A 25,150-nucleotide genomic window follows, 5' to 3' on the forward strand; every position below is an offset into this window, starting at 1 on the left:
TCTAAGATCCCGGAACCAGTCTCCACAGCACCCACAACTGAGCAGCCGACCACATAGAGTTTTCGTTTTATTTTTAAAAAGGCAGGGAGCCAGTGAAATGGCCCAGTTGGTGAATGTACTTGCCACCAAACTTGACAAACTGGGTTCAATCCCTGGAATTCACATGGTGAAAGGAGATAACCAGTTCCTGCAAGTAGTCCCCGGACTTCTCACTGACTGACTGACTGACTGAATGAATGAATGAATGAATGAATGAGGAAGGACTGAATACAGGTAATGGCCATGAGTTATGAATGAGGATATAGTTAATTGTTTTTCTAGTTCATGGATTGGGGAGATTTGTTGGTGGATAAGTAAACTAAAATGTATAGTGAAAATATAAGTCCATGCGAAGTTCAGAATGTCTTTTCTAACTGTATAGAAAGAAGCTCATTAAGATGGTTAACGTTTGTGGGCACTTTTTAATTTGCCTTTTTTAAATAATAAAGTTTATTTTTAAAAATGTGGCAGTAAAATCAGAGAAAGGCACACTGTCCCAGTGGCAAGCCCTGGACAAAGTGTGCATCTGCACGCTCTGCAGCTGGAAGCAACTGAATGCCCCTACAGGCTGGTCAGGAGACCCAGGGCAGACGAGCATTTCCTCAGAGCAGGGAATCGCTACATAGAAAATTGCCAATGTCTGCATCTGTGAATTTACCCTGGGAGCAAAAGGGAAGGAAGAGAGAGGAAGATGAGCCGAGAGGATTAGGAAAGGTCTAAAAAAACAGGTATTATGTGACCACGTGTGTCTCTTCAAATGAAATTATGTATCTATGTGGGTGTGTGAACATGCAAAACAAAACAAAAGTAACTCAAAAAATAAATAAACAGTATAATAAAGTGTTGTTTTTGTTTTTTAAGTCATTAGGAGTGTAGGTGGGTTTCCAGGATTCTGTTTGCGGTTTGAAACAGTAACTTTTGAGAGGGACTCCATTTGCTCTTCCGCCCTGTGCTGTTCCCACAGGGTTCCCTTCCTTCTCTCCTCCCCCTCCCTTGGCTGAAGTTAAATTAAATGTCTTAAGGAAAGAATCACCCAGCGTCACTGTCACTTAGCAACAGCCTAAGTGGCTTCTGTGTTATCTGAAGGCCAAGCCAATCCCCTCTCTGTGGTGGCCTACAAATTGCCCTGCATCCCTGAGCTGACTGCACTGGTGACAGGTAAGTGTCAGGGGAGGGACACTTTTTAAAGAAGCATTTCCTTGTGCCCTGGAGAGATGGCTTAGCAGTCAAGAGCAGCACTTCCTGCTTTACCAGAGTTCAGTTTCCAGAACCAACACCAGGCAGCTCACAGCCGCTTGTCACTCCAGTTCCAGGGGATCTAATTTCCTCTCTGGGCCTCCTCAGACACTTCCATATATGTGCACACACCCCACTCACACATGATTTAAAAGAGAAACCATAAATCTTTACAAACAAATCACTACATGTTCTAGTTCTGTGCTGTTTGCTACAAATGCTCTCAATTTAATCTTGACATAAACCTCACAACATGTTTTCATGACTCACACATGTCTGTTGCCATGACGGACATTTGTTCGGAGAAGCATTGATGCCGCTCAGTTGAATCCAAGTTGCCTCCTTTAGCATTGATCCGCCCAGTCTGATCATCTGACACACACATGCACAACGTACTTCTGACTGTTAGAGGGGTGGGCTTTGGACCTAATAGCACAGACAGTCCAATAGTTTGCAGAGTATCACAAGAGGAAACATTATGCCCAAATATACTCTGGCTTTTAGGAATTTCATGTTGTAATATATACAAGAAATCAGTTTATTGTAGAAACTGAAGGTGAAAGATGAGAAGCTGGAGAGAACCTGCCAGGCCTGAAAGAGTTGAGGGAAAATGTATGAAAGGAGGCACTGTGTGGCACAGAAAAGGTACAGGGTGTATGAGACAGGAAACTCACTGGGGAGAGGAATTGGACTCGGGGATAAGCTACCATGTGCCCTGTGAAAGCAGGGTCCCATGGAGGGTGGATAATTGGGGACACAGCTCCAGCTCTGAGGCCCTCATGCAGCACCTGAAGGCTCTGCTCAGATGGTCCCTACTATCAGCTCAAGAAAGATGTGTCTCTCTATCTCAGGCCTTACCAGAACCTGGTTATCTGAGTGCGTCTGCAAGAATGTCTGTTTTATGGGACCTGGGAGGCTCAGCACCCCGCGTGCAGATGGAGAAGAGACCAGATAACTGGCTGAGCTGAGTTCAAACTCAGGCTCACATGACAGTAAAGCCCTATCCTCAAGCATGGGGACCTATGTTCCTAGGTGCAGGGACAAAGATAATAAGTCCAGAATAAACTCTCTGAGTATCCCCTGAGTGGGAGGCCTGGTGGCCACAGAAAGTCCGAAGGTCAGAGTCCAGGTACATGGGTGTGGAGAAGGAATGCTTTGCCACAACAAAGCAGAATTAACTTCACAAACCTTCCCTCTCCAGACCCTCTTAAGTTCTGAGTGTGCTCGCACAAGCAATTGCCTCTTCGGGCTATCCACACGCCAGTGAAGAGGACAGCCAGATCCTCAGCCCTGTTGTCTCTGTGCAGGGATCTCTTATGGGTCCTTGGGCTAGGTACACTGAAGACACTTCTTTACCTGGTCAGCTTTTACACTGTTCCTAGTGTTGACCCTGTCAAAACCCTGCCATGACCCAGAGAGGTGAGACAGATTCGGAAAAGCCCAGATGCCCATCTGGGTATCATCAGAAAGCACTGTGACTGAGTCCAGTGGCCAAGATCAAAGCCAGCCCTGGGGCTTCTGCAAGACTCACAGGCAGCCACCTGTGTCCATCGTCACTCTTCTTTTTTAGCTGCACATCCACTGCCATGTGACACACTGAGCATCTTTATTCTAAATATCCACTGCTCTGCCTGGTACTAGTGCATGTCTGTCGTCTTACCACTTGGGAAACGGAGGCAGGACGACCGTCAGTTCTAGGGAACCCTGGGCAACATAATGTGCTGCGGGACAATCTTTGTACACTGTAAATGTGTATCATCCTTATTGTTAATAAAAAGCTGATTGGCAGATGGCTAGGCAGGATTTTCAGGGCAGAGCAAATGCTGGGAAGAAGGAGGGTGGAGTCAGAGGAGTCACCAGCAAAACATGGAGAGGAAACAGGGGGTGCAAGATGACAGAGAGGTAATGCCACGTGGCAGAATATAGATTAATAGAAATGGGCTCTTTTAAGTTAGAAGAGCTAGTTAGTAATAAGCCTGAGCTATCGGGCAAGCATTTATAATTAATAGTAAGTCTCTGTGTGCTTATTTTGGAGCTAGCGGTCCTGACAGAAACTCCGTCTACCATAATGAAACTCCAAAAAAGAAAAAAAATCATACTTTTTAACATTTTAACTTAAACAAAAACATGACATTCTAGAAAATGAAAAACTGAGGATCACATGTCCAAGAGAAGGAAGCCTTAAACATACTTTTAACTATTTTATTAGTAATCTTTTGTCTGCGTTTCAACTGAAACCACAGCTCATTGCCATCAGGGCCTGCCTAGCCCACCTCGGTCCAGTGTGGCCTGACTTGGGTCACCTGCCTATGAATCCTATTTCTACCACTGTGGTTAGGAGCCTCCAGACGGATGGACGTGTGACTTAAGCCAGTTAGTTGGGCCTCACTTCCTTCTCTGGCTCCCGGGGGTAGCCAAAGCACCTCCAAAGCACCTGCCTTGTAGGAGTGACGCAAGAATTGGAGGAAAACCTGCAATGAAAGCAGCAGGCCCGGCCTCAGAGATCCGCCTGCCTCTGCCTCCCGAGTGCTGAGATTAAAGGCGTGCGCCGCCGCCGCCGCCGCCGCCGCCGCCACCACCCGGCGGTCAAAGACATTTTTATGACAAGGGTCTAGGGATGTTTCAAAATACTGTGTGTATCGATTCCTTCTTCGCAGATTCCTCACCCAACAGCACCTCAGGGACATGTAGGCTAGACACTAACTCTGGACTCCTGGCATCCTAGGCTGGAGGCAGCTCATTCTGAGTCCAGACTGCACAGTCCATAGCACGGGACTCCGTCCCCAGGCATCCTTGGTTCTGGCCAGAGGTGTAGCTCACCTCTCAGGGGAGCCAAGGTGCCTCAGCCTGGGCACTGCACAGCCGCACACAGACATGTCCTCACCGACATGTCCTCACAGACATTTCCAGATGGAGAACAACCCCGTCAACCCAGCTTGGCACCGGAGGTCTTGACATTCCCTTGTTTTCAACCATTTCCTCTCTTTCTCCATGTTCTAGCAGGCTTTGCTCTACACTTCCCAGCTGGTTCACAATGCCGTTTCACCCTTCTTCTGGGAGACTAGCTGCGTTCTCCTCTCCTCCTTCCCCTCTCTCTCTCAGTCCCTTCTCGCTCTTCCCCACTTAAGCCTCCCTCTTCACAAACATTAATTACTCATGGACTAGCTTTTGGGGTGAGGGTTACAATGGAAACAGGATCAGTGTCCTCCTGTGATTTTAGTCTGAAATAATTGTTTAAATATACCTGCAATTATGCTATTAATAAGGCACCCGTTTCTACAGAACTCATTTGGCATTTTCTACATCTGCTTGACTTGTCAAATAAACAGCATTAGGAACATCCTGGAGAGGGAGGCCTCCAGTATCCAGTTCACATAGAGCCTGGCACTTACATAATGTGCATTCAGTAACTGCTTGTGGAATAAGTGGAGAAAGGATAAAATACTTCAGAATGTGATCTGTGCATGAACACATGACACAGTAGTTATGAGACAGAGAGCAAATCTCTTTCTCTGACCCATCCTTCTCCTACTCTACCAGTACACAAAGGGATGCCAGAAGCATGAGGTGCCAAAGGATAGGTGAATGCCAGATAGCTTAGATTCTTGGCCATGAGCTCCGCCCCCCCCCTCAGGAGAACCTGCCTGGGACTATCCTTCCATGAATTTCAAACTTTGTAGAGCTTTAGTGCGTTTTGGGTTATGATACCAGAACACCACAGACTGGCAAGGTTCACTTTGTAATCCTCTTCATTCTGGAGGCTAACAAGCGAAATATGAAGGCATCAGCATCTCCTGAGGGCCTGATACATCATCCCATGGTGGAAAGCAGAAGGTCAATCCCCACCACCAAGATAAGGATCTCCACCTACCCACAAAGGCAGAGGCCTGACCTAGTCAACCCACACATGTGCGGCCTTCCAACACTATTGTACTGGGGATTAAGTTTCTGACACACGAACTGTAGGGGACATATTGAAGCCAGAGCTGGGAGGAATAAAGGGACAATCACTGTACCCAGCTTTGTGGCTTTGGGGCATGACAGCATTTGTCTCCTGTCACTGTGGCCAAATAAGTACCATTCAGTTCATACCCTCTTTCAGAGACTTTCATTCCGACTACTCCAAATATATGGGAAGCATAAAGCTATTTAAAAAATCACTTACTCAGGGGCTGGAGGGAAGGCTCAGTGGTTATGAGCACTTGCTGCTCTTGCAGAGGACAAGCTTTCAGTTCCCAGCTCCCACATGGTGGTTCACAATTGTTTGTAACTCCAGTTCCAGAGCATCCTCGTTTGGCCTCTGAAAGCACCAGGCACACGTATGGTACTCATGCACACATGCAGGCAATGCATTCGTACATATAAAATAAAATAAAACTTTAAAAATGTCATTTAACTAGGGGCTGGAGAAATAGCTCAGTGGTTAAGAGCTGCTCTCCCGGAGAACCAGGGTTCAGTTCCTGTACCATGGTGGTCCACAACTCCCTGTAACTCCAGTTCCAAGGGGTCTAACACCTTCTTCTGGCCTCCATGGGCATTTGCACATAGGCAGTACATATATATACTCTCTCTCTCTCTCTCTCTCTCTCTCTCTCTCTCTCTCTCTCTCTCTCTCACACACACACACACACACATACACATATAAAATTAATAAATCTTTAAAAAGAAAAATGAGTTATGAAAAGAAACTAATTAAAAGGGCAGTATGGCTTTATTTACTTTATTACATTTTAACTTCAAACTGCACAATGAAACACCAATGAAGCATTAAGGATAAGAGGAAAGTCATTCAAGCTACTATTTCAGAGGTGAGCAGAGAGGGAGCAGACCCCTTTCTTATGACCAGACCCCTAGAAGTTGTAAGAGGTGATCAGACGTCATGTAGGCAGACAATGGGCCTTGGGATGGACCTGGATTTGACCTGGTTCTGACAAGAATCTATCACACTTTGCAGTCATATGACAGTAAATTCCATGCATTTGAGCAGGGAACTCATGCCAGAACTCTAGATTGCTCTTTTGGACAGAGCTACCCTCGTTGTTACAGTGCGAGAAACACAATATCTCTAACCTTCTGGCTCAGGACACAACCAGCCTGTTTCCCCTCCATCCATGGGAGAGGGAGGCTGATAGAAGGGCCAGTGATGTCATCGTCAGTGATAGGTGCCCCGGTGAGCACATGAGAGGAGAAAAGAGATGGATGCTCAGACCACTTTGGGGCAACCCACAGCTCATAAACCAGCATCGTATAGCTGACAGGACACTAGGGACGAGTCCAAAGACTCTGAAGTGGCTCAACATCTTTGCTTCCAGGGAGAGCCGGAGGTCAGGAAACAGAACTAACTTTCTCTGTGGGCATTGCTAAGTGAGTAGCAGAGCTGCGGCTGCTCACAAAGTGCCTTCATCTGCCTCCTCCAAATCCCCATAGAAAGTGTCCACTCCTGCCGGGCGGTGGTGGCGCACGCCTTTAATCCCAGCACTCGGGAGGCAGAGGCAGGCGGATCTCTGTGAGTTCGAGGCCAGCCTGGGCTACCAAGTGAGTTCCAGGAAAGGCGCAAAGCTACACAGAGAAACCCTGTCTCGAAAAACCAAAAAAAAAAAAAAAAAAAAAAAGAAAGTGTCCACTCCTGACACTGAGTTGTAGAATTTTAACACTACTGCAATTACTGCAACTTGCCCTTGGCCCACTCTGGGGCACTTCAGTGGCATTTTTCTACTTCCAAGTGCGGACACCAGAGAGATTACGCAGGCCCACGCAGCTGACAAGTGTCAGAGCAGATATGCAACCTGACTACCCGGACTCTGCTGTTGGCCACCTCCCCAGGAGCCCCGCTGTCCTCCTCCCAGCTCTCTGTGTGTGTTGTAAAGCCACTGAATCAGAAAGTCCTGTGCATGAGACGCCACAACAGCCGCCCCGCCAGCTCCGTCCACAGAACTGCTATGGTGAGGGATGCTCCCCAGAGGACAAAACAGAGATCGCAAGAGGAGCATTTCCTTCCACGGTTAGCGCACCCCTGTGAATTGGTGGAAAGTGTGAGCAGTGTGCCATAGAGGTGGACAGGGAGCTCGCCTCAGAGGTCCTGGGTCATAGAGAAGAGTCTGGACTTGATCTTACCCACAGAGCTTGGTAGGTTTAAATAAAGAACTGTGGGAGCTTGAGGGATTTCATGCCCAAGGCTGGGTACAGGATGGGTTTGAGAGGGATGGGAGAGATGCTAACAGGAAGGAGGCAATAGCTGCTCTGTAACGATCAATGAGAGAGACTGAAACGTCAGTTTCAGGGCAGGTGTGGAGGGGCAGAGCCGGGACAGCTGACGTGAGAAAGAGGGAAGAGCAGAGTCAGGTCTCCAGTTTCCAACTTTGATGATGGTGGTGCTGGTAAACTGTGAGCAGGAAGGAAGAAAAACTGGCCACGTCACATGAGTCTTTAAACTCTCCAAGCTCACCTCTGACATACTGGTGACATACTTCCTCCAACCTCCTCAATCTCCACCAACAGCGCCACTAACTTGAGACCAAGTGTTCAAATGCATGGACCTGTGGGGACATTCTCATCCAGAGTACCACAAGGAATTGACCCTTTAACGGAAGAACTGAAGTTTTGCTATGAGTGATGGCAAGATATCAGTGACTTGCAGCATACCGTAGAGATGTTTGCATAGCCATGGTTATTGATGAACTAGTCAACATAGTGAGGACATGGAGGCCGCCTTCACGTCTGTCAACAGCTGAAAGGATGATGATATGTGGCCTTTCATGTAGCTGTAAAGAACGATGCACTCATGAAATTTGTAGGAAAGTGGGTTGTATTTTTTTCTATTTTTCTACGTATTTTTCTCTTATATGTGGAATCTAGATTTAAAACTGAATGTGCTCAGTATTTCTTTCAGATATTAATGGGTATTCTGTGAAAAAGCTTTGTTGTCAAACAGCAAATCCTGGTACCTAACACACGGTACTACACCACTGAAAGTTGAAAGGGGACTCTGAAAGAGGAGGAAAAGATCTTAAAGGCATGGGGGGGGGGTGAAAACGTGATAAGATGTGCACGATGTGAAAGCAAAAGAGAAACTGTTTGGAGAGAAGAAAGGGACTAGCAATAGGGAGGAAGTGGGGAAAAACATGAATAAGAACAAATTATATTGATTCAGACTTGTGAAGATGCCATAATAAAATTATATTGTACACAAATTAATTAAAGGGCTAAAAATGGCTCAGTAGTTAGTTAAGAGCACTTGCTGCTCTTCCAGAGAACTCAGGCTCAGATTCCTAGCAGCGACGTAAGTGGCTCACAATTGCCTGGAACTCCAGCTCTAGGGGATCTGAGACTTTCTTCTGGATTCCATGCAATGGCATACACTCACACAGACACACACACAAGTTAATTTTTTAATTAGTTTTTTTTTAAATAAAAATACAGTGACTTAGCAAAAATGTTCTCATTTGTTTCTCTTTGCCTAAAGTCCATTATGTTTCTCCAGGGCAATTGTCCTCCACATGTCCTCCCCATGTCTCGTGGTGGAAGAAAAGAAAAATAATGGAGAGCTTCCTACAGGTTTGCAGCTTCAAATGACCCACAACACTGTCTCTCAGGACACATCATGGCCTCACCCAATGGCATAGCAACAGAGAAATCTGAGGTAGCCTGTAGACCATTTGGACATTGTTGTGTTATTGAACAAGTGCTATATAGTCCACGGCTACCTGTCCAGAAACCCTGTTGGGTTACACAAGGGCCCTCCCTCCCTTTGGTCTTTGCTATGGCTTGTTGGGAATCTCTGCATTATGAACCACACACAATGACCATAGTTTTCTCATTTTCCTCCCTCCTCCTCCATTTCTTCCTTCTCCTCTTCATCCTTTCCTTCTTCTCATTCATCATAATAATCATCATCATCTGTTCTCCAACTGCAACAATCTCTAGCTCACAGCTTTAGATCTTATTAGTTGGGGAGCCAATTAAAATTTATTAAACAAACCTCCAAAGTCTGTTTCCCAGGGACTATTCCAAGAATATTCATTCTTTCAGATATTAATAGGTATTCTGAGAAAAAGCTTTGTTGTCAAGTAAATAAATCCTGGCACCTGACATGGATTTTTACCACAGTGTGTTTTAAAGAGATATACTGTTGGAAGGGTTTCCAAAGGCTACATCTGGAAGAAGGGTGCTAAAGAGTCAAGTTAATGTCCCCAAGTCCTGTGAGTACTTTTGCCAAATAATAATGTGTCTGATGACTCCTCCTGATGGCCCGTTTGTCCTTTATGCATGTCATGTCTCCATCATTACAAAAGAAAAACATGTTCTGGCACTGGTACACTGCTCATAGTCCAGAAGCCTCTGTCCAGAAGCCTCTGTCTTATAAAGGGACTGTTGCAAACACCATCCCTGAACTGGATTCTAGTGACTGGGAAATAAAGCCTCAGCAAACAAGGGAGTTTCTAGCTCTTATCTTTTCATGAAACAGAAGAACATCCTAATGGAATTGTCAGTGGACAGACCATTAAAATATGATCATGATAAATGACTGCATGATCTTTTTTTTTACATCTCTGAAATAGACTTTCTTGATAGTGTTATTAAATCCATTCCCTCCTATTTATTTATATGAACAGTTTCTCCATTCCTGTCTCTGTAAAAAACATAAATGGGATTAGAAGGGGTGCTGCACCCTGCCACATTCCAGGAGTAAACAGTTCACTGTGGGGAAGTGTAGATGAACAGTCTAATTAAATAAGAAACACAGAGCCAAATGCAGAGTTAAAAGCCCAAGAGGTGAAAGCAGTAGCTGAGAGCTGAGACTTAAAACCCTTCTTCTTACCCTTCCTGCTGCTGCTGTCCTTCCCCTCAGCAAGAGACCTACTTCTTGTCTATCTGTCTTTTTATTGACTTTTTATTCTGCCTTCTCATTGGTTGTAAACCCAACCACATGACTTCCTCGTCACTGCCTGTCTATACAGACCTCCAGGTCTTCTACTGTTGGTATTGAGATTAAAGGTGCATGTCTCCATGCTGGCTGTATCTTTGAACACACAGAGATCTGTCTGTCATGTGATCTGGATTAAAGGTGTGCGCCACCACTGCCTGGCTTCTGCTATGGCTTGCTATTAGCTCTGACCCCCAGGCAACTTCATTTATTAACATACAAATAAAATCACATTTCACTACAAATAAAATATCACTATAGGGAAGAGAAGCACTTGAGAAAAAGCCACTTGACTTATTACTTACTGCAATTCCAATAAAAAAATGTGCTTCCTGTGTTTAATTATTGTGCATCAGATTTAATATTTTCTGTTGTTTTAACTAATTCTACCTTACTAATAACTACAGAAAAATTTGGACACTCGTAGCCTTGAACTTATAGAGTGTATTAGTTTGCAGTGACAAATACCATGACCAAAAACAACTTAGAGAGGGAAGGGTTTGTTTTGCCTACACTTCTGGGTCACAGTCCACCACTGAGGAATGTTAGGGAAGGAATGCAAGGCAGGAACCTGAAGACAGGGACCATGGAGGAAGGCTGCTTACTGGTTCACTCCCTGGCTCATGCTCTACTAGCTTTCTTGTACAGCCCAAGATTGCCTGCTTAGGGATGGTACTGCCTGCAGTAGGCTGAGTCTTTCTAAATCAATCAGCAGCCAAGAGAACACTCCACAGACATGCCCACAGGCCAACCTGTTGGAGGGAGTCAGTTCTTCAACTGAGGTGCTTCTTCTTAGACAGCTCTAGGTTGAGTCAAGTTGACAATAGAAACTCACCAGAACACGTGTATTTTTTCTTTCTTTTTTTGTGGCTTTTGACATGGAGGGAAAGAAACTACAGCATAATGACCAATAAAAGAGTTTCAAGCATTAAAATGTCATTTATTTTGGAATATAATCCTGTTCTTAAAAAGGAATGGAGAAAAAATGGTAAAAAGATTTACTCTAAAAAAAAAAAAAAAAGCTTGTTTGGGGCTGGGGTTGCAGCCCAGTGGTAGAACACTTGCCTAAACCAGGCGGTGGTGGTGCACGCCTTTAATCCCAGCATTTGGGAGGCAGAGGCAGTCCTATGTCTGTGAGATGGAAGCCAGCCTGGGCTACAGAGTGAGTTCCAGGAAAGGCTCCAAAGCTACACAGAGAAACCCTGTCTTAAAAAGCCAAAAAAAATAAAATTAAAATAAATAAATAAATAAATAAAATGAAGACAAGGGCTGATTTTATTACCCCCAGTCTAGTACATGTGCTGCATACACATACCTAGAGAAATTTTTTATGTAGATAAATGAAAGGTAAACTTCACCCCACCTCTCTTTCACTTACCCCAAGACATGGCATCCATCCATGAATAAGATCTCATCTACATGGCAAATAAGAGGATTCTATAGTCCACAGTCAAACAGATTGAAATGAAGATGCACTTGAGACAGATGGGAGGAAACAGGGTTCATGACAAAGCCAGTCCAGTGTGTTGAGGAAGCAGAGCACTGGGACTAGGCCATGGGAGATAAGTTAGCTTCTTGTCCCACTACTCTTGGAGACTATGTTTTCCTGGAATGAGATGCACGTGTTGCGTCCCAGCAGCTCTAAAAAGCTGTGCAGGGAGGAAAGACTAGTGTGGTGGTAATCTAATTGTACTGAAATGTGATTTTGATTGTATGTTAATAAATAAAGTTGTCTGGGGGTCAGAGCTATTAGAGCCATAGCAAGTGTGTGGCGGTGGTGGCACACGCCTTTAATCCCATAGATCTCTGTGTGTTCAGGGATATAGCCAGCATTGGAGACATATGCCTTTAAGACCTAGGGGGCTGTACATTCAGACAGTGACGAGGCCGTCACATGTTTGGGTTTACAACCAATGAGAAGGCAGAACAATAATACTATAAAAAAAGGCGTACAGACAGGAAGTAGCTCTCTTTCGCGAAGCTGGGACAGCAGGAGGAAGGGTGAGATTTTAGCTCTGAGCTCTGACCTCTCGGCTTTCTCTTTTACATTGTTTCTGTGTTTCTTATTTAATAAGACGGTTGGTTACATCAACAGACTAGCAATGAAGAATTACAAAGAGCAGATTGTTTGAAAAGACCTGTATACCTTGCATCTGTTTAGAACCATGTGTGTGAAGCATGAAACTAGAAGTCAAATGGGAACTCAAGGAGGCTGTAGAGAGAGCCAGATCTTGAGAAAGGGATTATTTAGGATGTATTAATGATGTATTAAAATCATAGGAGATTAGTGGTTTTAATAAAGAATTTTTGACAATTAAATTCCAGCTTAGATTTCCCCCAATATGAAAAATAAAACTATTTTATCTTTTACTTAACTTTTATCATAAATCTATGAAAAAGGTAGGGGAAATAAAATTGGGTTGAAGTGTCATCCCCAATCATATTGGAACCTTAAATAATCCTAATATCTAAAATTCAACTCTTAGTTGTTAACAATTGATTTCACAATAGCACTCTATCAGTAGCCCCAATTACTGAACAGTAGTAACATAGTTAACAACTGAGTGCCTTATTCAGTCTTGTACCTAATATTCAAGTCCTTTATTTTTTCTTACTCTTTATGTATGAAGGTGCTGACTTTTTTTTATTCAGAGTTCCAGTGCCCTTGATTGTTTTTCTTGTATTTTATTTATTTGGTATGTGTGTGGGTGTGCATGCCACAGCACACATGTGGAGGTCAAAGGACAATTTGAGAAGGTCAGTTCTCTCCTCTCTTTTTTTAAAGGTTTATTTATTTATTGTGTACACAGAAGAGGGTGCCAGATCTCATTACAGATGGTTGTGAGCAACCATGTGGGTGCTGGGAATTGAACTCAGGACATCTGGAAGAATAGTCGGTGCTCTTAACCTCTGAGCCATCTCTCCAGCCCCAGTCAAGTCCTTTATAATCCCTTATGGTGAGATGTCAAAATGGTCCACACATGGAAAAGATGAGTGATTCACAGCAGAGATTTCTGGTGTCTAAAGATAGTGAGCCAGAGGAACATGCAGGAAAGTGGACCTCTCATCTCATCTCAGCCACAATAGAATAGAAACTCTCCCTTGACACCATGGAAACAGAGCCCACAGACTCAACTAAGCAGGGCTCATAGGGGCTCACAGAGACTGAAGCGGCAACCACAGAGCCTTCATGGGTCTGCACTAGGTCCTCTGCATATACCTTATGGTTGTGTAGCTTAGCGTTCTTGAGGGACTCCCAACAGTGGAAGTGGGGGTGTGTCTGACTCTTTTGTCTGCTCTTGGGACCCTTTCCTCCTACTGGGTTGCCTCATCCAGCCTTGAAATGAGGATGTATGCCTAGTCTCATCGTAACTTGTTAGGCCATGTTCCTGGATATCCCTGGGAGACTGCCTTTTCTTTTTTTAAGGGAAATGAAGGAGGAGTGGCTGGGGGAGAGGAAAGATGGGGGAAGGGACTTAGAAGAATGGAGGGAGGGGAAACTGGTCCGAATGTACTGTATGGGAGAAGAATAAAAGAGAAAAAAAAGAGGAGGAACTCTCTTTTGAAGCAAAAGGAACAGCATACAGTTCTCCCTGCAGCCGGCAGCTGTCTCCTGCAGCATTCCAGCAGTGCTGGTTCTGTGACGCCAGCACCAACTGATACCCTTCCCCCTGCAGTGCTCACTGTGTTGAGGAGCGCTCAGCCCGGCACCCTCCCAGGACAGCTCCAACTCCAATCTACCATGTACCTGCTTCCTAAACTGGGAACGAATCCTGGAGTTCCTCTGCTGTCTCCTCCATCCTCTCCCCCTGCTCTCAGCTGCTACTTGCTACTTTTCAAACTACATCAAAGTGACAGTTTGTCTCTTTGCAAAGGACTCAATAAACACGTAGCATAAATGACCTGATTTGATATGATCTGTGCCTGACCTCGTTCCTCAGGGAATCTTCTGCCAAGAAATGGGAAATAGATAAGAAAGCACCTGTCCTTTGGGCTGTGTGGGTGCCACCTCCTCTAGGAAGCCTTCCAGATAATCTACTATCTATCCATCAGACTGGAGTATATGGTCTTCCTTTGATCTAAAAAAAACCACTAATACTTACCTTTACCACAAAAAAAGTATAATTCTGTCCTATAAAAATGGGTGTACTGTTTTGAGCCCCCCTCTATATGGGGACTTAATTACCTGGATTCCCAGGACTTACCATATTATCTGGAACAAAGGGCAAAGAGAGTGGATATTGTTGAATGAATGAATGAATGAATGAATGGGTGGGTGGGTGATATGGTGAATAAGGACCAGAAGAGACACACATAAATCATGCTGTGGAGAATCAGGTGAAGGTGCCACTGATTCTGCTACTGGGGTGAGAGAGACAGTGCAAGGAACCTTTGGATCTGTCTTGAGAGATGAGCTGGAAGGGGGGTGGGGCGGGCTGCTGTTGTAGCTTAGTGTTAGAGTACATGGTCAGCCTGTGTGACATCCTGGGTTTCATCCGCCAAAGAAACAAAAAACAAAGTTTTTTTTTTTTAAAAAAAAAAAAAGCAAAAGCCGAGTTGGCATTTCCTTGAGACTGCTGTGGAGAAAGAAGGGTGTTCCAAGGTGAAGGGGCGACGGTGTGAGTGAAAGCAGAGAGGTGAGAAGGCGCATGTAGAGCACCACGGATGACAGCCACAGAGGAGAGCACGGGCAGCGCTGCCGGAGACGACGGCCTGGCACGACTCCAGAGCAGCTCTGAGTGGGAGGAAGTGGGACAGGTGTGGCTGGAGAGATCTCAAACAAGTTTCAAAGGGCCTGGAGCTGACACCAAGGAGTCCGAAGCATGTCACTGAAGTTTGCAAGCTGAGTAATAACACGGCCAGATCGCTAAACAGGAGAAAAATATTTGCTTCCCTTTCAGTGACTAAAAAGCCCAACTTCCTCTCTTTTTGCATGTCTTGACCCTTCACGAGCAGGGACAAACAGAGTCCAGCTGCAGCAGCCATCCTCCCTGCAAAGCGAATCTGGGTTTCTCCTCTTGCTCTCTGGCAAGTGGCTTTGGTGGAGTGAAGGCATCATGCGCAGCTGGGAAAACAGGAGTTTGTTTGGCTCGGAGCAATGTGGGGAGTGCTGGTCTGGGCAGTGAGTCAGCTCCTTCCTGAAAGTCTAGGTCAAGGGAGTCCACACCACAGCCTTGTTTACCGGCTCTTGCTCTCACTGTCCAGAGCATTGATTCTGATTACTGCAAAGGTATATGTGGTCACTGTTGGCCTAAAACCCTGCAATTCCGTTGACGAGATCGTTATGACCAGGACAACGGCGACCCCGTTTTAATACTCCAGTTCATTTTGAAAGAGCTGGAGGAAGAGAGGAGCGTTGTGTTCTCGGGGCTTGTGTTCCTGGTTGACCACAGTCATGTGTGGGATTGCTGGGAATGATTCTGCAAGCTGTTTGCTGGGCTGGCAGATTTGGAGGGGAGATGATGAGTGACCTGTCTGAAGCAACTCCTCCAGCCCAGACACATGGGGTGACAGCCAATCAATCAAGCCGGCTGAGGTCTGCTCCCAACCAAGCTCTGTAGACACTGGGATGCCAGGGTGAATAAGACAGTCTCTACCCGAGTCTGGGAACTAGGCTGAAAACTCACTGAAGGGAGGCTTCGGCTCTTAACTGTTTACATCCCCCAGACTGCCTACAACAGTAAAAATAGCAAATGTCGAAATAAACAGGTAGAATTCAAGTTTGCACAGGTACTTACAAGCACCTGTTATTAGCCAGTGTGTACTAGGTACTTGAGCAGGACAGCACCCATACTCTCAAACTGCCCACAGCCTTGTGAGGAGAAATACCAAAGTACTGTTCTGCCTGTATCAGTGGGAGCATCTAGAGAACCCTGGAGGCCCCACTGAATGCCTCCAAGTGGATCCTACTCTGGAAACCGTAGATCTCACTGCTAAATGCTGAACAGCCAGCATCAGAGAGAGATTCCAGAGCTTTCCTCTATCACTGCACCCATTCTGACTGGTGAGCTCCCTGCTTTTCCAACGATAACATCTGTGTGTCTGTGTTTCAGGCAATAGTGGGGGTACAAGCCATTCCTCATGGGGCCAGAGACAGTGATCCGAGGAAGGCGGCTGTTAGATGTTCAAGGAGAGTCCGTAGAATCCCAGAAGCAGAAATATTCCATCCAGTCTGCTTCAAGCTCCTCCCGGACTAGCATGAGCATTGTTCACACTCAGGACTCAAAGAAGCATGTGAGGCAAGAGGCTCCAGCATCCTCCTCTGAAATAATTAGAATCTAGAAACAGAAAACGAATGTGAAATGGCATGATGCATTTCCATTTTAAGAGCTGATTTACCATTCTGAAAAGACGATCTGATTGCGATAACCTCTATTGTATTCTAATACTTTTGTTAGTTTGGAATAGCAGTCCAGCTGGTTGCTGTCAGACAGCGCAAGTGGCCTGGCCTCGGGTCACCTGTGATCAATCGTGATGCAGGCCTGCTTTAAACATACTTAGGGCCCACCTCACAGAGGAGAGGGGAGTGCTTCTGTCTCGGTCGCTTGCAAACGGGCTGCTGAGAACTTAGAACCACCGTGGGATCTTTGCCAGTCTGAAGAAGAGAAAGGAAGAGAGGGATCCGGCAGGAGTAAAGAGGAGTGTGGTACAGGGAGTGGGGAGAGGAAGGCCTTCTCTCAAACTTCCTCAGATCTTCAGAGTACAGGTTTGTATAATGCTCAGGCTGGAGGGGCAATTTGTACCACGAGTGCATCAGACATTTCCCAGACGCTTCCTCGGTGAGGACCACAATGGTTTCCTGGATATGTGTGAACTCTTCTTGGCTCAGATTTTATAAGGAAAAAGAAAAGAAACAAATTAGACGTGTCAGTGTTCTGCAGCTATGATCAACTCTGGCTTCTTAAAATCTCCGCTGGGCTGAGGAGACCCTGCTGCTGGCTGTGTTCCTGCTCTCGGTGCTTGGCAGGAGAGTACTCGTAGTAGCTCATCAGCTTCCACCTCCTTCCCCTCTTGGTTTGCTCAGTTCTCAAACAGACCCCGCACTCCTTGGCATCTCCAAGGCTGTCCCCTCCATGGGACAGCCTCTGCTTGGTTTTCCTGTCTCGGGAAGGAAGGTCTCCTTTTCTGGGTGGTTTTCCTCATCCCCCTTTGCCCTCTAGGTATGGAGCCTTCAGTCCTGGCCGGAATCTGCTGAGGAGAGGCATGCCTCAGCCTCCTCTGGAAATGTGTGCAGGTAAGAGGTTTCCTCATGAACGTTGGACTGATTGTCCCCGGAAGGGGAAGCATTGTCTGCTGAGCTCCTGCAAACCTGTGTAACCTTCAAAGGCCAGAGTCCCAGTGGGCTACACTGCCCAAGCTGTTGTCCTTGGGCTGCCTTCTGCTCCCAGTCAGCCTGTGCTCTAATCGTAGAGGAAAGGGGCCTCTGCCTCCTTCTGGAAGTGGAGGGGATGCAGGCCGACCTGGATGTTCATTTCATTTGAGTGCTCTTACTGTCCACAGTTAAAGGTTTCCAGGGTCCAGAATCTCTTCTATGGCTGTTTCAGACTGGTGATGATGGAGCTTGCTAAAACAGAGTGCCGAGAGGAACAAAGCTGGAATAAGGGGTTCTTCATATTGAAAGCCCTGTTGTTAAGGTAGCTATATGCCAAGTACAGAGTTATTTAAGGTGTATCCTTTTTATATGGTAAAGCAAATTCGAGAAGCCCCCCCCCCCCCAAGGAAGAAGAATGCAGGATCAGCAGTCTGGGGAGCATGCTTTGAAGAATTTACCACCCCAGAACATTGTAGCCACCACAGAGGATGACTGTGTCCACTGGCTTATTAAAAGTGCTGTTTGAATGCTTCGGTCTTGGAGAAGGGAGACCGGAAGCACCCTGGAGCTCTCCGGGTGAACAGAGGACAGCATTTCAGATAAGGTGCGGAGGAACAAGAGCCACACCCCAGAGGTCTAAGTACAGTTTATTATGCTGCAATCCCCAGAGATCTGGGGTGGGGGTGGGGAATGACCCGGAGACTTGAGTAGCATTTGGCAGAAAAGGTAGACATGGCTTCAGATGCAAGTGTGGAGAAGACAGTGTGAAGGAGGCAATGAAGGAAAGCGACCAGAGCAGACAGGACAGCGGAGTTTAGGCTCCAGAACCTAGCAGCAAATTGTTCAACACAAGTGCTGTGTAACTGGGTGGCTTAAGTCATAGGTTGTTGAGTCAGACACTGTTCAGTGTCCTAGGGGGTCACAACAAAGTACCACAGACTGGGCGACTCAAATGTCAGAAATGCATTGTCTCACAGCTCCGGAGGCCAATCCAAGATCAAAGTCCTGGCTCGGTTGGCTCCGTGCAAGGCTTTGAGAGAGAGACTGTTCCCACTTCTCCTGCGCCTGTTGGCTTTCTGGCAGTCTCTACATTTCTTGGCTTGGAGGTGCTTTACAAATCTCTGCCTTCATCTCTACCGGCGTTCTCCCTGTGCGCATGTCTGTCTCCGCAGCGATCAAGCCTTAACCGTGTGGTCTTCAAATATCCCTCTTCTAGATAAGATCAAATTTGCCTAGGCTAGGACTTGCACACCTGTAGAGGGAGGGTCTCCGGTTACACCCACAGCAGGCTTTTGGGTGAATTCCTCTACTTCTTGGCTGGGTGTCTGGAAGCATCACTGGCCAGGTGTCTTGAAAAACTGTTGCCTTTCCTTTCAGCCCAGTTACTTGTCTGTAATTGGACAAAGAGTGTTTCTTTGTTTTCAGACACTCTCTTACTATGTAGTCCAGACTGACCTTGTGCTCTCTATCCTGCTTCTGCGCATGCGCGCACACACACACACACACACACACACACACACACACACACACACACACACACACTGCCATCTTCTAGGACTACAGGTATATATCACCAGGTCTGGCTCAAAAAATTTTTTTTGTTTTGTTTTCAGAGATTAGCACAAAGTATCTAGTGACCATCCCTGCTTCAGTTGGGTACACAGAGTTCTTAGGGAAGCCAAGCCCTGGCACCACTTCTGAGACTGGAGACAGAGGCGCCCCTGACACATCTTCGTTTGGCTTGTTTCTTTTCTGCTCCCCCGCCGCTGAAGCCCAGCCTGGCTCCTGAAGTCTTTTGACTCATCAAGGGTTTTCTGCAGTTTCTAGCTCTTAGACTTAATTTTTATGGACTGAATTTTGGGGTGATAGAAAGTAAAAGCTCTCAAGCTAGATTTTCTTCACCCTTTTGCTAGGATTGTGGTAAATTGCACTATGCCATGGCATGACTCGAAGCACTGGCATTAACTGTTGTTAATTCGTCGGTCTCTTGGGTTTCCTGTGAGACTCCCGGTGTCTGGGTTTCTTGTGAGACATTAAATGACCAAGTAGAACTCAAGGTGCCAGTCCCCAGGGCTTCAATGTCTTGTCATAATAACAACTGACATCTAGCAGGGACACTACCACCTCCATGCTTCCTCAGGTCACATGGGGCCTTCCTCAGGTCACATGTGCTAGGATGAATCATGGGGGCTCTATTTGGGTTTCTCTGAGGGTTTGTCACTGTAAACGTTTACTTCTGGGGGATCCCTACTTCCTCCAAGGCTCTGTGTGGCAAGGAGGCACAGCACCCCCATCCCTGGGCTTCCCAGAGTTTCTGGGTAGTTCCAGACCCTAGGAATCCTTGTTCTGAAACCATCTCACCCCTCAGTTTTTTTTATTTTGAGACAGGGTCTCACTATGTAGCTCTGGCTATCCTGGAACTCCCTGTGTAGACCAGGCTGGCCTCCAGCTCACAGAAGTCTGCCTGCCTCCTGAGTGCTGGGATCGAAGGCATGAGACATCATGCCTGCCTGTCATCTCTGTTCTTATTAACGTTTCCAACCACCTCCCCAAAGCAAACTTTATGGGGATACCTAGCTATGCTCTCCATTTCTGACAGAGATTGGGCTTGACAATAGCAAAGCCAGGAAGGAGTTTCAGGTTCTGTGCCTTTCTCCTTAATAAGCCCCTCCCCTGAGGCCTCAGCTGTCTGTTGCCACAGTGGGAAATACCAGGAAAGCGATAAAATTAGTTAAAAAAAAAATTAATTGTATCATTCTAGCTTGTTTCAGTGAATATATAAACTAATAACTGAAACATGCCCAGGCCACTCGGGAGATCCTAGCTACCTTCCTGGCAACCCACCCTTACACTCCGGGCGGGAGGACCAGAGCCCCTATACTTTTCTTTGTGGACAGCACCGTGACGGTGCCCCTGGCTCCCCACCCCGCTGGAGTCACCGATTCCTTCCCCGTGCTCTCAAGCATGGCTGTGGTGCTAAAGAACACTCATTCAAGCCTGCGAGGACGGTAGTTAATATTCCACATGGCTGACCACCTTACTACCTGGAACTGGTTCTCACCCAGGCGGGGAAACCTTTGTCACTTACGACTTGGGTGACCTTGGCTGACTTTGCCGTTCCCAGCCTCATTTTTCTACTGGGTAAAGAGGAGATGGTCCTTTAAAATTATGGGACACCATCTGCTGGATTGCTATGAAGACCACCTGACCAGCTCTTAAGCTTCAGCTGGCCCCAGGTGTGGTGGCGATGGCCAGTTAGCCACGGCGGCTGCTTGCAGGCTCACTTCTGTCTCACCTTCCTAGAGAAGAGCTGGGCGAGCTGCACGACAGCAGAGTGGACCCCAGCTGGTAGGGCTCACCCAAGGGAAGCGCCTCTTCTGAGGCCCGTTCATGTCTTCAGCCATCACAGAGACACAGCGGTGCTAACCATTCATCGGTAACATGTATGGATATCAAGCCCAGGCAGGACAGGTAGTCCCCAGACGTCTGATTGGGGGAGGCAGACAGGAGCGGAGTAACGGGGTGGTAACAGCAAAAGCTGACACAACTGAGTCACGGTGTCGCAGAGTCGGGTCATTTGTGTATTAATATCATCTCCCCAGCCTCCTCTTTTTCCAAAGAAGATTTAGAGAAACCTGATAGAAATGAGGAATTCTGCCCCAAAGACCATCTGTGACTTTGGCAAGAGGACTGGGATTGTTGGGACTCAGGGGGCAGCATGTGCCAGCGCAGGGCTATGGGGGCACCCAGCTACAGGTGTTCCTTTCCCAGGAGAGGACACAGCTGCTCATTCATGAATGTCCGTCTACCTTTCCCCTCCTTACCTTCAGGTTTCTGTTTGAACTTACCTCCTCAACAAGGACTTAACTTCGTCTCCTAACTGCTAGTGAGTCTTAGATCAAAAGAACAGACTGCTACATTTTCAGGAAACTTGGTCGTGCCATTAATAAAAATCAAAATATGTGTACTTTATATCAGAAAGCGGGATTTTAAAACACTCAAATTTGGGGACTAGAGAGAAGTCTCAGCAGTTATGAGCACTAGCAGCTCTTCAAGAGGACCGGTGTTCTGTTCCCAGCACCCATATGGCAACTCACAACCATCTATAAATCCAGTTCTAGGTGATCCAGTGCCCCCTTATGGCCTCTTTGGGCACTGCATGCATGTGGTACACACACAATCATTCAGGCAAAACTCTAACACACTTAAAATAAAAACAAATAAAGTATTTTTTAAATGTTTCTTTCCTTTTTTTGTTTTGTTTTTCTTTGGAGGGGGGTGTTTGTGTTGTTTTGTTTTGTTTTTTGAGACAGGGTTTCTCTGCAGAGTCCTGGCTGTCCTGGAACTCACTCTGTAGCCCAGGCTGGCCTCAAACTCACAGAGATCCGCCTGCCTCTGCCTCCCAAGTGCTGGGATTAAAGGCATGCCCTGCCATGCCTGGCTTAAACTGATCCTTTCCCTACTCTTTACTGTTATGTACCCCAGGCTATTTACACCTGTCATACCTGGTAGAAACACTGCAGAGGGCTATGCCACTGTGTGCTTCTCTGTAATCTTTACATAGTGCCAGCCTCACAGCTTGCCGTCTGCCCTGGTGTGCATATTTGCACCATTGAAATCGGCAATGGCTACAAAAAGGACCTTTGCCATTGATTCCCCTGTACTAGCACACTACTGAAAACCACATTATTTAAAACTGTAACCACCTGCCCCTTCCAGTCCCACTAACTCTGAGATGGCTCAGCGGTTAAGAGCACTGACTGCTCTTCCACAGGACCCGGGTTCAATTCCCAGCACCCACATCGCAGCTCACAACTGTCTGTAACTCCTGTTCAGGGGATCCAACACCCTCATACAGACATATATGCAGGCAAAGCACCAATGCAAGTGAAATAAAAGTAAAACAAAACAAAAACGTTGATTTGTTCTTTCTTATGTACATACTACTCTTTTAATATGTTTCACTGTTTAGTGTCCTTGTTCCCTGTCTCACTCATTATAGTGTAAGTTCTATGAAGTCAAAGTTGTTGTTGTTGTTTCTAATTTTGTTTTGGTTGTTTTTTTCTGTCTGTGAGACTCTTCATGTGACCCTAGTACCCGAAGAAGTGACTAAAATAGAGATACATCTGAATCCCATGAATGTTGGCCAGTGCTGGGCCTCTGTGTGGGAAACTGCTGGGGTCAGTATTCTTCCACAGCCTTGCTGTGCCCCGCGGACTTTTTCCTGACTCATAGCCTGACCCCATTTATCGTCACTCTCTTCCCATCCTTCCACCTTTGGGCACAGGGTCAGGGAGATCTTGTCTGAGTGTGCTCCACGTCTGGGGATAGAGGCCCAGCCTCATAATCCCAGCACTTAGGAGGTTGAGGCAAGCAGATGTCTGTGAGTTAGAGGCCAGCCTGGTCTACAGAGAGATTTCTAGGACAGTCAGAGCTACATAGTGAGACCTTGTCTGGAAACAACAACAAACAAACAAACAAACAAATGAACAAGCCCATGTCTACAGGATTCTTTCCACTCTACAGCTGTTGTCTCAGCCCAGAAAGGACTCAGCACCTGGACATGAATGTCACTGAGATGGCCGTTCCCAAATGGTACAGGAGCAGCAGTGCCCGCAGCACCTCAGAGGACTGAGACATGGTTTCTCGGGCTCCACAGCAGGCCCACTGAATCAGATCCTCTGGGAAAGAGGCCCAGGCACCTGCTCTTTGAGATTCCTTCTGGAGCGTCCAGGGCACATCCATTTAGGACCCACTGACCTAAGCCCTGGAGTCATTCTAGGGCAGCAGTTCTTGGTTGGGGCGACTGTGTACTCCAAGTGACATTTGGCAGTGTCTGGGAACATTTTTGGTGGTTGTAACTGAGCAGGAGCCACTGGCGTCTGGTATACAGAAGCCAAGAAGGCTGCTGACAGAACGTCCTCCCTGCCCCCAGGCGTGACTATCTGGAGCAAATGTCAGTCATGTGAGGTAGGAGCCTCTCCTCTAAGGTGTCTATCCCTGCTTCTCCACATCCGTCTAAGCCTCCCGCCTTCCCTAGGGCAGTTTCTGGGCACCTTCATGACACAGTGTGTTAAACATCACGGCTGAGAAGATGCTGAGGAGGTGATTTCCCACTCTTGAAACAGCGGGGAGACTAAAGCCTGTGGGTGAGTTGGGATCCATCAAGGTGGATGCATCTCTCATGGTGGTCCATGCTACCTTCGTCTAGTGTGCTAGCAATACTGTCTCATGCACTCTCTGAAGCACCTTCTTGTGGTGGTATTGTGTTCCCCAAAATATTGTGTCCTCTAATAAATTTATCTGGGGTCAGAGAACAGACAGCCACTAGATACAAAGGCTAGAACATGGTGGCACTCATACCTTTAATCCTAGCATTCCAGAGATAGAAATCCCTCTGAATCTCTGTGAGTTCAAGGCCACATTGGAAACAGCCAGGCATGGTGACTCATCACGCCTTTAATCCCAGAAAGCCAGCCTTTAATCCCAGAGAGTGGTGGTAGAAAGCAGAAAGATATATAAGGTGTGAGGACCAGAAACTAGAAGCATTTGGCTGGTTAAGCATTCGGCTGGTTAAGCTTTCAGGCTTTAGAGCAGCACAGTTCAGCTGAGAGTCATTGGGATGAGGACACAGAAGCTTCCAGTCTGAGGAAACAGGACCAGCTGAGGAACTGGTGAGGTGAGATAGCTGTGGCTTGTTCTGTCTCTCTGACCTTCCAGTATTCACCCCAATAACTGGCCTCGGGTTTGATTTTATAAATAACAACTTTTAAGATTCATGCTACACCTTCTGGTGGACACTCTTTTCTGCGTTTTACAGACAGGGCCTCCGGAGCTCAGAGAGGTCGAACAACTTGTCTGAGTTTGTCCCCTAGTTTCCACAGCTAGGGGATGTCGAAAGAGGAATCTGGATGCAGAGCTCTATACTCCAAAACCTACAAGGAAGTAGTTGCCACTTACAGGCAGCAAAGGGGGGGGGGGGGGTAAATCTGAGGTGTTTTTGAAACACAGTTCACCTTTGTGGCATGGGCTGAATTGTACCCTGCTCCTAAATTCATCTGTTGAATTCCCCTACCTCTGGTACCTTAGAACGCGATCATGCATTTGGAGGTAAGGTCTTCCAAGAGGTGACTGGTCGAGATGAGGCCTCCAAGGGGAGCTCTCCTCCAGTAAGTGCACAGGCCACAAGGGTGTGCGAGGGCACAGTGAAAGGAAAGCCTTAGGAGAAATCAAACCTGTCAACAGAGACCTTGGACTTCTGCCTTCCAGAATGGCACAAAAATAAGGTCTGTTGCTTGATTTGCCTCCAGTTCCATGGTGCTTAGTTATGGCAGCCATGGCAGAACAGTTCCGTCTTGTCTTGCTGCTGCTTCTCTGAGAACATCTTTTTTTAATTTTTTTAATTTTATTTTTTTGGTGTGCAGACTTAGAGGATGTTGTCTACTGTGTTGTTTTTTTCTGCTATAGAGAAAGAGAATGAGAGGTGCAAGCTTTGTCCTCCGTTCCCCTCCCCCACCCCTGTTAGTACCCACATACATCTCAAGTGGGCTCCTATAATTGATACTCATCTCAAAGGCCCTGATACTGATATGCATCTCAAGAGGACCCCTGGGCCCTTCTCTCTCCCCTGTTTGGGGGAA

At 46.6% G+C, this 25,150-nt stretch overlaps 1 long non-coding RNA gene across 2 annotated transcripts in view; it reads left to right on the top strand.

Moving 5' to 3' along the window:
• LOC121828008 (uncharacterized) overlaps nucleotides 1-25,150 on the top strand; it is an 85,006-nt gene that overhangs the window by 54,367 nt on the left and 5,489 nt on the right. The window contains exon 1 of one of the 2 annotated variants that reach the window (XR_013049889.1): nucleotides 22,534-23,659. The exons of the other annotated variant lie outside the window; for it this stretch is intronic. This is a non-coding gene — a long non-coding RNA (uncharacterized LOC121828008). Of the gene's footprint in view, nucleotides 1-22,533; nucleotides 23,660-25,150 lie in introns of those variants that run through there. 2 annotated transcript variants of the gene reach the window in all.

This window comes from Peromyscus maniculatus, chromosome 3, assembly GCF_049852395.1.
Source record: "Peromyscus maniculatus bairdii isolate BWxNUB_F1_BW_parent chromosome 3, HU_Pman_BW_mat_3.1, whole genome shotgun sequence".
NCBI lineage: Eukaryota > Metazoa > Chordata > Mammalia > Rodentia > Cricetidae > Peromyscus > Peromyscus maniculatus.